The sequence below is a fragment of the Centroberyx affinis genome, unplaced genomic scaffold (assembly GCF_046629955.1).
Source record: "Centroberyx affinis isolate AG114_WGS23_722 - 3 ecotype Tasmania unplaced genomic scaffold, CSIRO-AGI_Caff_v1 ptg000541l_1, whole genome shotgun sequence".
NCBI lineage: Eukaryota > Metazoa > Chordata > Actinopteri > Beryciformes > Berycidae > Centroberyx > Centroberyx affinis.
The window spans coordinates 56,672-68,754 of record NW_027279189.1 but is presented as its reverse complement, the minus strand read 5'-3'; positions in this window follow the sequence as shown (position 1 = coordinate 68,754).

The window sequence follows — 12,083 nt, the reverse complement described above, 5'->3', positions numbered from 1 at the left end:
GCTGATTGAATTTTTAACTTTGCAACTTGGATGTGGCAACTAGACATGGTTAATTTGTGTGCTTTGTTTTTGACTGGGAACTCATCATTTCATCACTGATACATCTGACTGAATTTGTGTTTAGATAATGTCAGCTCATTAGCTAGCTAAGCTAGTGACTGGTCAGCTAATTAGCGCTGTCTTGTCAACACATCTGATTTGCAGAAAAACTGAGAGATTTGTGACTTAAACGTAAAGGATCCCAGCCTATGGAAACCCTTGTCAGAGCAGAATAGTACAAGTGTCACTGCATACAGCAGCTAATTTACACATAAATTATCATGAATATTGATACTGACATCAGATATCACCCTAGTACGCCATATGAAACAGCAGAGCGACTACTTTTTTCCAATTTAAAGACATTTCTGCATCTCACAACAACATCAGTAGTTTTAGACCTTGAGGATTATACTGTTATATGGCTAAATCAAATAAGTATTGCGCAGAAAAAAGTTACTGGATTGGATGTGGGGTACTGCCATTAACTCCCAGCCAAAAAAGAAAGGGTCTTAATTGTGCCTAGGCTGGTTTAAGTGAAAACGGAACTAGACAGAAGTGACACATCTCGCTTTGCCAGTATATTTGTTCTGCCTTGAGTCAATGTTTGAAAGAAGCTACATGGTCCTAAATACAACCAGGTTTAATATAACCAGGTTTACTTTCAGCTGATTTGTTGCAGCGCACCAGGCAGACTGTACATGCTGGGCATTACAGTCCATTAATTTGGGATATATAGGCCATTATAGACTGTATTATACCGTATAAAATACAAAGTCAAAAGGAATGAATAGAGTGGATGGCTGACACAAAATCCAGATTATAAAGATTTGTAAGAAGGGCTTAATAAAAGTTACATAACCCTCATGGCAGCTGCCTCTCATCTGTCATGGTGAACCAGGATAATCCCTTATATAAAAGCCAAAGCGTCAACATGAAGCGGCTGCGCCAAAGGCCATTACTCCTGCTCATCACCATCACACAATTTACACGACAAACGAGACAGACCTGTACACCAGTTGGTCAAGCACAACCGGTTTTCAAAGGGTTAACCATAATGAACATGGGCCCGGCTACGCAACCATTCATGCAACTCCCAAATTATGGGAGTGGATTTTATGGTCAAGCTAGTCAGAGTTAGCCAGAGTAAGACCAGAAGTAAGGCGATTTTACCTTTAAAATAAAACCATATAATTCGTCACTTTGGGAACGAACTACAAAGATTTGGGTTTTCGGCTGTATAGAACATTTAATAATATACATCTAGCCTAATAACTAATCATTCGAGTTAGCAGTGCAACTCACTGGAGCTATGCAATGCCACTGCTATGGACTTTTTCGACATGGTAGACGTCCTTCCAAGTTGTCTGGTTTTGTGATTGAGTCTTTCTCTCCTACATATTTGGCAGCCCTATACAACAAATGGCATTTTGTATAGATATGCAGGGATATAGAGGAAAGTAAACCCACCTGAACTCAGTTTCCTCACCTCTATTTGCAGAGATAAATGGCAGAAATTCATCATATAGCTATCATAAGTAGGGCTAGTATCAAAGTACGAGGATAGGGTAGAGGACAAGGGGGGAATAAATAATAAATGAATGCTATTCTGAAAATATAATTTGTATATATATAAAAAATATATTGGTGGTTGTTTGCCTTCCTTCCTATTAACCACTAGCCTGCATGGCTATTTGCCTATATGCTGTGAAAAGGACTTTATGAAAAAAGCAACAGTTGTAATTTAATTTAATATAGATTCCTCCTTAAATATATTCTTTATTTTCCTTTTCGCACTTTTCTAAAAAAGTAGCAACAGCGTGTCAACAAGGCTTTTATTTTGAATTGAATAAATATTTATGAGCAGAAGTCGTGTTGTTTTTTATTGTGGCTAGCTTGACACTGGCCTACCCAGCTAACTTCAAAGTTGTCGAAGTCTGAACGCCTACGTGAGAAAAACTGAGCTGAGATTTTTAACATTGTTGTTAGGACATTTTTTTTAAAGTAGATTAAATCTTCAGTTGCAGTCAGGTGGCATGGTTGAGACTTCAAACTGATTCCCACAGACTGAAACACTGGACACATCGAAAGGTTTGTGGGGCGGCGGAGGAACAATGTCAAAAACAGATCGCAAAGCAGCCAAAGATATGACGGAAACGGTAAGTTTTCATTTACCAAACGTCACGTCAAAAACAGAGTAAATGAAGAAAGTAAACACTTACAGTATTTTCATGTTTTTGAATCTTTCTTTAGATGGACAGAACGTTGCAGCGACTTCAGGGAAGATTTCAAGCAATCTCCGAACAGTTAGAGTCAAAAAATATCCTTTTGTGTAACGTGTATCCAAGTGTGACGCGCGGTTCATAACGAGATAAACCCTGACTTTTGATATAGTCCGAAGAAATTACATATTTTGTTTGAAAGTAAAAGTATTTTTGTAGTTCCAGTCCTCAGGTCTGATTGGCTGAGACACGTTCGATGTAAATTATGCAATTAACACACACCTGTGACCACATGGCAGCTAATTTACATATTAATGATATATTATAACACACGTCTGTGGCAGCATAGTTGTCAGTTTAAAGATTTATTAACTTAAACCTCCACTCACACCGCTACTTAGGCTATTGCTTTTTATATTGCTATCACGGAAGAATAACATTTGATTATTATATCAACTGAATGTATCAGAATTAGTGAACATTTACTTGCTTTCTTTTTTTGTAGCCTAATACAATGGTGTTCTGGCCTTTTAATAAAAGCAAAAAATGAAAAAGTAAAGTATGACTTAAAGGAATAGTTCACCCCAAAACGAAACTTCAGACATTATCAACTCACCACTGCTATTGACCATCTTTTGCCATCATTTGCCATCTTTTTACAGCTCAAAAAAAGCATAAAATGTCTATCAAATTTCTCCAAACAGCTCGTGCAGCATACTCCCAAGTGTTTTGTAGCCAAACAATTGCACTGCGGGTCCAGAAGTCCAATACCTCATCATCTCCTACATTTTCCTCATTGACAAGGCCACCACTGTGGAAGTTGTCAAAAAAAGTAGCCCAGCTCTCTCTTCAGATTTAGATTTTTTGTGACCATAAAGTTGTCAGATAGAGGTGCAATACACTGTGATGCCATTAATATCTTTTAACTAATGCATTCTGAGTTGTGGTCTTTATTGTCTGGTTCTAACTGGAAACCATGTCCGGCTCACTGCCAGATTCTCCCTAACTCTCTCACTAGATGAGATGGGAACGCGCATTGATGACCTTGAGAAGAATGTGTCTCATCTCATGACACAAGCTGGGATGGATGAGCAGCCCATATCAAAGTGACCGGCCACACTTTGTCCAAAGTTATAATACGTAAACGATGACCGCAAAGTTCCATGGCTCTGTTTTCGCAGGAGGAATACATATCAGTAGGTGTGGTGGGCCTGGCATCAATCATGACCAATCAAATCACCTCTTTGCCTTCCCTTTTAAATGCAATGAAAACTATCCAGTGGCCTTTATATATATTTATATATTTATGTATTTATATATCAGTGTGGTGGAAGAGGTGCTTAGGGCAACAGGGTGAAACCTGTATGACAGAGAGAAACCTTTTGGATTTGCAAAAAGAAGTTCACAGTATTCCCTGGTTTTATGATGACATCATCTTCTTTCCATTTCTATAAGGATATAGACTAAATCTATGCAGGTTTTTATTTTATTTCTCTGTAACGTGATATCATGTAATGGACAACTGAATGCCGCATCATGTATCATGCTATATTGATGTCTTCCTTATAGTTTTTGTGTGTTTAAGTGAAGCTATGTGTATTTTATCCTTGTACATATGCATATGCATATTTTTTTTCCTTTTATTGTTTTCCTCTTTGTAGTGGCACCAGTGTGTTTATCTCTATGTACATGGTCTCATCTCATGCACTCAGATGCCCATCAGGTGAAGCTAATGGTCATTAAATCACTGTGCATCCTGGTGAGCAGCCACACTGTAATGCCTTGGTTCATTTTAACCTTGTAAGATGCAATAGACAAATAAAGGCTTTTTAATGATTTCAGTAGAGAGAGTCATCTTGAACTTTTTTTCCTGTTTTGCCTCAAAGTAGCTCTCTTTTTCCAGAGAGCAACTCTTGCCAAAGTGTTCCTTTCCCTTTTACTATTGGCAGTATATGTATATGATCGAGTAAAATTATGTATAGTATACTTATATGATGTAGGTAATGATGTATATGAAGTATGTATATGACGTAGTATAAGATGTATATGATGTGTGTGTGTGTGTGTATATATGTAGTATGTATATATGATGTAGTATGTATATGACATGTACTGTATATGATGGTATGTAAAGCCCTTTGAGACTTGCTTGTGATAAAGGGCTATATAAACAAACTAGACTGGAAGGACTTGGCAATTCAGACACACGTCGAAGTGCCTATCTATCTCCAAACACATACAGACTATTCTTTTTCTATTGTGCAGATATTTAAATGATACACTACACAGCCACAGGGACTCAATTAGGTCTCAACTAGCGGCTCTTATGTTGAATTGTTACAATTTGCCCCCAGGAGCCCACTAAGTACTAAACCAAGCAGGGAAAGCCCCCGTGTGGATGCTCTGTGTATTACACTCTATCACTCTTACTATGGTGCACAGTAGTATCATAGTCATGAAGTTGGTACATAATTTCCAACATGCCACAATACCAATACTGATTCTATTACCAATAACACTACCAGTAGCATAATGTTTTAAATGGTAGACTGCTGGGAGGTAAACAATTAGGAGGTGCAAAGGCCTTGTTCTTAATTTTACATTTGTCTGGAATTTATCAATTCTGGCTTGGAAGCAGCTCAGCTCCTCCTTTCTCCTCACATTATTAATTTATAATGAAATCTCATCTGCAGAATTTAAAATCCTATTCAGTTGCATTTGTAGGGAAAAAAAAACTTTTGATGTTATTGTACCCTGTAATATTTGTAGTTGCAGTATGCAGTTATTATGAAAACGGTTTCACCATAACTACCTGATAAATCTCTTAATAATTACAAAATTGGACTTCCGGACTTCTTATTTTGTTACCCTGTAACTACAGCATTGTTATTAGTATCCCATAATTATAAACTAGTTACACCATAATTAGTGGGCTGTAAAATAAAGCTTTACCATAATAATAATAATAAAAGTATGTGTTTTTTTTTTTTTTTTTTTACAGAAAACAAGTGGTATATTAATAGCAAAATGGACTCTCAGTGAAAAAAACAGCACAGAATTAATATTATATATATTATATTGTTAGTAATAGAGGTATAGAAAATGTTAATGGCCAACATATATTTATTAATTCCATTCCACTTTCACTACTTTAGACTACAGGTTACCCATAACCGCAGGGATAAAGGTGTGTTTTGAAGAAACGCGCAAAGACACTGTAACAGTAGTGTGCAAATAAATGTATTGAAATAAAATGATTCAGGTGTTGATTTGTGTAAAGTGGATATGAAGATGACAGGAGTCAGAAGTGGACTGCAGGTGAGAGAGCAGTCAGGCAGGGCTTTGGCTCATCTGCTTCTGTCTGGCAGGTCTCCGGCGTCTCTGCTGTTGCAGCCATGTTGTCAGCAGATTTCTTGTTCTTCCTCCAGAATATGCAGGATAGCCAAGAAAAGAAGCCATGCTTCTTCTTCTTTGGTTTTGTCGACAGGCTGTCTTTGGTACTGGAACTCTGAGGTCCTGTAGGTTCGACCAGCTGGACGGATGGAAGTGTGTTTTCCAGGGTCAGACAAGACAGATCCTTGGCGTCCTTTACAGTTTCAACCACAAGGCTGAATTTAATTTAATTTTTCAACCACATTACTGAATATTTGGAATTTGTATTAAGATACTGTACTTTTTATGCAGAAAACATCTATTTAATTGCTAATTCCTATTGCACTGTCACTGTTTTAAGCCACAAGTTAGCTCACTCTAATCTTACTACTACCTACTACTATTACTACTCTACGTTACTATTACCTATTACTACTACCTACTATCATATCTACCTACTATCATATCTGAGGGGATGCTTTAGGAAAACAAAAAGAAACGTTATTCGTCTTCAATTCAGCTTTTTAGAAGTAGAGTAGAATTAATTTTTTCTAGAACCTGTGCATCAAGCCATGTAGTTAATAGAAACATGGGCAGCACTTTACAATGGCCTTTTTCCAGTGCATGAACCTTTAAGCACCAATAACATTTGTTTAGTCCCCCAATTACATTATTGTACCCTGTAATTATTTTTTAAGTATGCAGTAATGATGAAAACAGTTACACGATAACTACCATATAAATCTCTCAAAATTTCAAAATTGTTACCCCTTAATTCCCAGACTTCTGGTTTTGTTACCCTGTAACTACAGCATTGTTATTTTATTAGTACCCCATACTTACAAAATAAAAGCATTACTGAATGTTGGACTACAGAATTTAGGGCCAAAGAACTTGAATGGGTTGTAAATTTACCAATATACTGCAAATTTCTTGCAGTAAAACATAATGTCAGTCAAACCTGTGCTCAAAGCCTGTAGTCAGGTGGCTGTAGTGAAAAATATAAAGTGATAAGCAATAAATCTCCAGTGTCTAAAGACAGGCACATGGAAACATACGGAATTTCAAAATATAAAATTTTTCAGAATCCTGAAATATACAGAAAGTTTTGTCATTATTCACAATCCCGTTCACAAGTTCATTTCTAGATGGAAAATATAATTAGAATATCATAACGCAGCAGAAGTCAACACACAGCTCTGTTTGCCTGCAGTGACAGACATTACAATTGTAAACCAACCTTTTCTGGCCTCTAAATATCCATGCAGGAACCAAATCGAAGTTTGATTGAAAATTGAATTTAAAGTTATATTTCAGGAAATAATATTATTGGTACCTTATAATGATGGCAGAACGGTTTTGGTTGATTCTTCGATTTTCTTTTGAAGTCATACAGCTGAAAATTGTTTGAAACAACAAATGCCACAATTTGTGAAATGACAAACGTGTTCCAAGCCTTTTTTTGCAAATGCCAAACTTTTCAAGACCTGGAAAAAAAACCTGATTACCTGGTTGACTAAAGCAAATGTCTAATACAAACATATCTCACTGTGCAGTGAAAATATTATTCAATAGACCAACAGATTTAATTTTCCACTTACTTGTCAACTAAAACCTGACTAATGCTTTGAATCCAGACTTTTTGGTGCTAATTCCTTTAATAGCTGGGTTGTCAGTTTCCTGTACTGAGAGCAAATTTAAGCAAAAACTTTATTTAACAGTGCAGGGAATCCTGACTTGATAGTGTTGTTTGCCACAGTCTCTGTTTCAATGATGATGTTTACCAGAGTGGGAAATTAACTCCAGCCGCTAGCCAAAAAGTAAGTTACTGCCAGTAAACTTTGGCAGTAATTGGTAAGTTCCCCCAGTTCTACCACTTTGTCAGGTTGTCAACCATCATTTAGAGTTTCCTCTTTCTTCCAAAAATTAATCTGGATAGTGAAACGGTGAGTGACTGGTGAATTTTGTGATGTAACATCCATTGTGGTCAGGGGGAAAAGTCCTTCCTGACTAGGGCGCCTAAAAGAGAAGCATGTCACTATGTTAACAACTTTAATGAAGACAAAAAACGAATTTGCTTTTCTCCATCCACAGATTTCAACTTCAGAGATAGGAAATGTCTGTTTAAGGAGTCAGTGACTGAAAAATTCTTGCAATCCTTCTTCATCAGCTTCAGAACATGTGATAACCACTGCAGGCTGATCTGAATGTGATACTTTATTGATCTCCATTGGCAAGCTCATTTCTCTTGCCCCCCTCCACAGAGAGGTCAAAGGTCAGGGCCAGCTACAGAACAGCAGTCCTGGAGCTGGAAAACTCAAAAACGACTGGTACTTGTGTTCACAATGCTGCTGATAATGAAGCTATGTCCTCCTCTAGTGGTCACATGTGCTCATTACAGTGGTTTGCATGTCGCTGACCGTGGTGCTGAACCTCTCTGATCAGTGAGTGCATGCATATGCCTGTGTGTATGTGTGTGTGTGTGAACAAAACATCAGCTTGATTCAGCCCAGTGTAATGCTGTATCCATATTCATAATACCAAAAAGAAGAAGAAAAACCCCCCAAACTAAGACCTATAATATTCAGTTTAAGGCCTTGGTGGTTGTTGGTGTTATTTGCAGTGTGTCTGCTATAGATGGCAGTATTCATCAACAGAACTTTTTACACTGCTGACACTCCTCATGCTACCAGATCAGCTCTGTCCTGATATTATACAATAATAATGTATATGAAATCCACAATATGATGTGATTTGTGCACAAGAGAATACAGTTTATGTAGGCCTGGATTTGGAAACCATATGCAAGTGTAGCATGCATGCTGTGCAAACGTGTGTGAGTGTGCGTGTGTGTGTGTGTGTGTGTGTGTGTGTGTGTGCGTGCAACTCATAGCACCGACTAGCCTCGCTGTCACGCTCGGCGAAGCCAAAGAGCAAAGCACGCTGCCGCCCGTGTTGCCATGGCAACCTGCACTGGAGCAGACACTTGTCAGGTTGTGTAAGTGTATTTGTGTGCATACGTGTGTTTGTGTGTGTGTGTGTGTTTACCCACGTGTGTGTGCATACTTGGAAGAGAGCCAAGACAAAGGGGGAGTGTGGGGAGGGGCGGTGGTGTTTAGCTGATGTTATTATGCTCCGCGCACAGTGTGTGTGTGTGTGCGCGTGTGTGTGTGTGTGTGAGAGAGAGAGTGGGAGAAACACTTTTAGCGTTGCATGATACTACTTGAGCAGTTGAGGCTGGTAAATGGAGTTCACACGCTCTTGTGTGTGTGGCGGTGGAGTGGCGGGTGGGTGTGTGGAGAGGGGAGGCTGAGAGGTTCGGCCCTGTGGCCCACGCGGGGGTGGGGGGACGACCCTGCTGGGTTACAACCTCTAATGGTTGTCTGCATGGTTACCATTCTGAAGTAGGTACTGGATAAGGGAGAGTGTGTGTGTGTGTGTGTGTGTGTGTTTGCATGTGGGTGTGTGCACTTGTCCGCCCTATTTCTCCCTCTCCCCCCTAATGCTACTTTTGCACACTTCACTTCCCAGGTGAAGCTCAAAGTAAATGTCAATAGTCTAAAGTGGCTTCCTCTCCTCTCTCCTCCCATCATGCATGGATCCCTGCCCTGTCTATCTATCTATCTATCTATCTATCTATCTATCTATACAATCAGCTGTAGAGCTCAGTTCCTCCAGACAGGCATGCAGACGTATGGCTCATCTAAACACAGGGAATCTATTTTAATTCTCACGCTGACATTTAAGAGGTAAACACCTACAGATGCAGTCTGAGTGGCTGTCAGAGGGCTCCTCTTTCCCTCGACACCCGGATCTCTTTATTGGTGTGAAAAACACATATTGGCTGGCTGGCAGGCACGAGTCGAGAAATATCATTGTAAGATATGGATTTTTAGATGTGTGGGTTATTTAAGAACACATATTAACCCCCCCCCCACTTCCTTTTTCCTTTCACAAGTCTCACTTTATCTACCGATCTTGATCCTCTTCCCAGCTCTTACCCCCCTCTCAGTCTCTGTCTCTCTCTACACCCCCTTTTCCCCCCTTCTTCTCACATCCTTGCCCACATCTCCCCCTGGCCATTAAATCGATTGCTGGGAATTATCGAGTTGGCCTGCGAGCAAGAAAAGTGTGTGTGTGTGTGTGTGTGCGTTTGTATGAGAGGTGGTGGTTTAGAAATGGGAAAGGAGAAAAAGCGGAGGGCAAATTGGCAGACTGTGGCGCAGGTTTTTAATGATATGGCTTTTTAAACGCTGATACCGATACTGCTGATAGCTAATATTTGGAGCTGATATTCCATTTCCATTAAATATGACTATTTTCATGCAAAAAAAAAATCACAAGTTTTAAGTGAATTTTATTCTTGGCAGGGTGGAAAAGCTTATCAAACCGCATGTAAACCATGGGAAACTAAAACCCAGGATAACATATTCATGCACACTTGTGTGGATTCTGATCAAATCATTTCAGATTAAGGGCTTCCCATAGACAACCAGTGTATTATTAATCAATTCTACAATAAATATCCATCATATCTGAGGTGGACGACACTGACTGCTGGCCTATGTCTGATTTTGAATAAAAGGCCAACATTGTCCCAATGTATTGGCAAACCAGTATACTGGTCTAACCCTACTATGAGGTGGAAGAAAACCAAGTGAAGAGGAGGAGAAAGGGCAATGGATGGGAATGGCAGCACAGAGGGGGACATATTTAGCTGCGATGAGATGAGGATGAGAAAGTCAAAAGGTTGTAAAAAGTTAAAGTAGCCTACATGTCTTTGGAAAGCTGACTGCACAAAATATGAGGACCAGTATATAAGGTTCTATCCATGAAATACACTGAAACCAGATGAATGTCTTTTAAATTCACTTAAAGCTGCAATAAGCAAACTTTTCTGACCAGTAGAGGGTGACAGAAGCTGCAACACATTTGTAAATAAAGCACAGCAAAGCCACTGCACTACGAAGGCCTACTCAGGACAAACTTTGTAGTAGTTCTAGTAGTAGTAATAATAGTAGTAGTAGTAGTAATAATAGTAGTAGTAGTAGTAGTAGTAGCAGCAGTACTATTTTTTTTGTCATTTTTGTGCAAAAGTGGCTGCTGCTCCATATAAGGCACTTTTTGTGCACATCTAAAACGTTCAACACACTTTTCAAAGAACAGCCGTGGTTGGTGGGAAATATTCCTTTATCTTTGACAACGCCAATCTCATATTGAACGTCCTGAATCACACGGCCACACTGACAAAAGAGGAGAGAGCAGGAAAGGAGAGAGGTGTAGCGAGAGATAAGAGAGATAAAAATAGATGGGTTCTCTCTCTTGCGACACACAAAAACACCCACACACACACACTAATGTACATACACACACACACGCACACACACACACACATATGGGGGACACCTGTGTGTTGCCTACCACCTGAGGGTCTTTGATTCCTGGTGTGCTTTAATCTGGGCTGTGCTCTTGCCTGCCTTTGAAGTGAAAATCGCTGTCACCTTCGCCTTGCTCTGCTGTTCTCTCTCTCTCTCTCTCTCTCTCTCTCTCTCTCTCTCTCTCTCCCCTCTCGCTGTCTCCACACACACACACACACACACACACACACATACACAAACAAACAAACCACAAATGGCCACCACCTGTTATCTTTGTCATAGTAAATAGAGACACACAGCTAACCAAGAGCCCAACTCTCATTCACATATTCTGTTCTATTGTGCCGGCGGCGAGCTGCGCCTAAATTTACCCCACCAGTTATTTTAGGGCCTTTGTACCATACATCAACTTCTGTCGTCTGCAACACATTTATATCTACAGGAATAGAAACCGCTTTTCAACTTTGTTCAGCCACAGACCTCGTTTCATGGGCAGGGGGGGGAGAGCAGACAGAGGTTTTGGTAATGAGCGGTAGAGAGTGGAGGTCAGCAGAAGAGAAGAAACGAGAAGGTGTTCTCGTACGGCATAGTTTTCCTCATTCTTTCATTCTCGTTACCTCTCTTTCCCCTACTCTTTCATATCGCTCTCTTTTATTCTTAAAGGTTACATGGAGGCATGCAGTGGGTAGTTTATCCACCTTGTTAGGCTGACACAAACCATTAGAACATATAAGTCCAGGGGCAGAAAGAGTACCAAAATATCTTGCTCAGGTAGAACTACTGGAATCTACTCTAGTAGCCTAATATTAAGAAGTAGCTAATTTAAAAGTTAAAAGTTGTTACATAGAGGATCTTTTAGCTGATGAGAAGACGGAGATTTCAAGTGGGGAAAAAAAGGCTAGGCTAGAGAACTAGCTAGACAACAACCAGGCTAACATAAACCAGTAATACTGTAGCTGGATGGACGGCTTTTTGGCTAATGTTAACTGAGCTACTATCATGGATAAATTTGAGCTTTTACACTACACTAAGTTAACTTAACGTTTCTACCACATGCTTTTAGTAGGTTAGT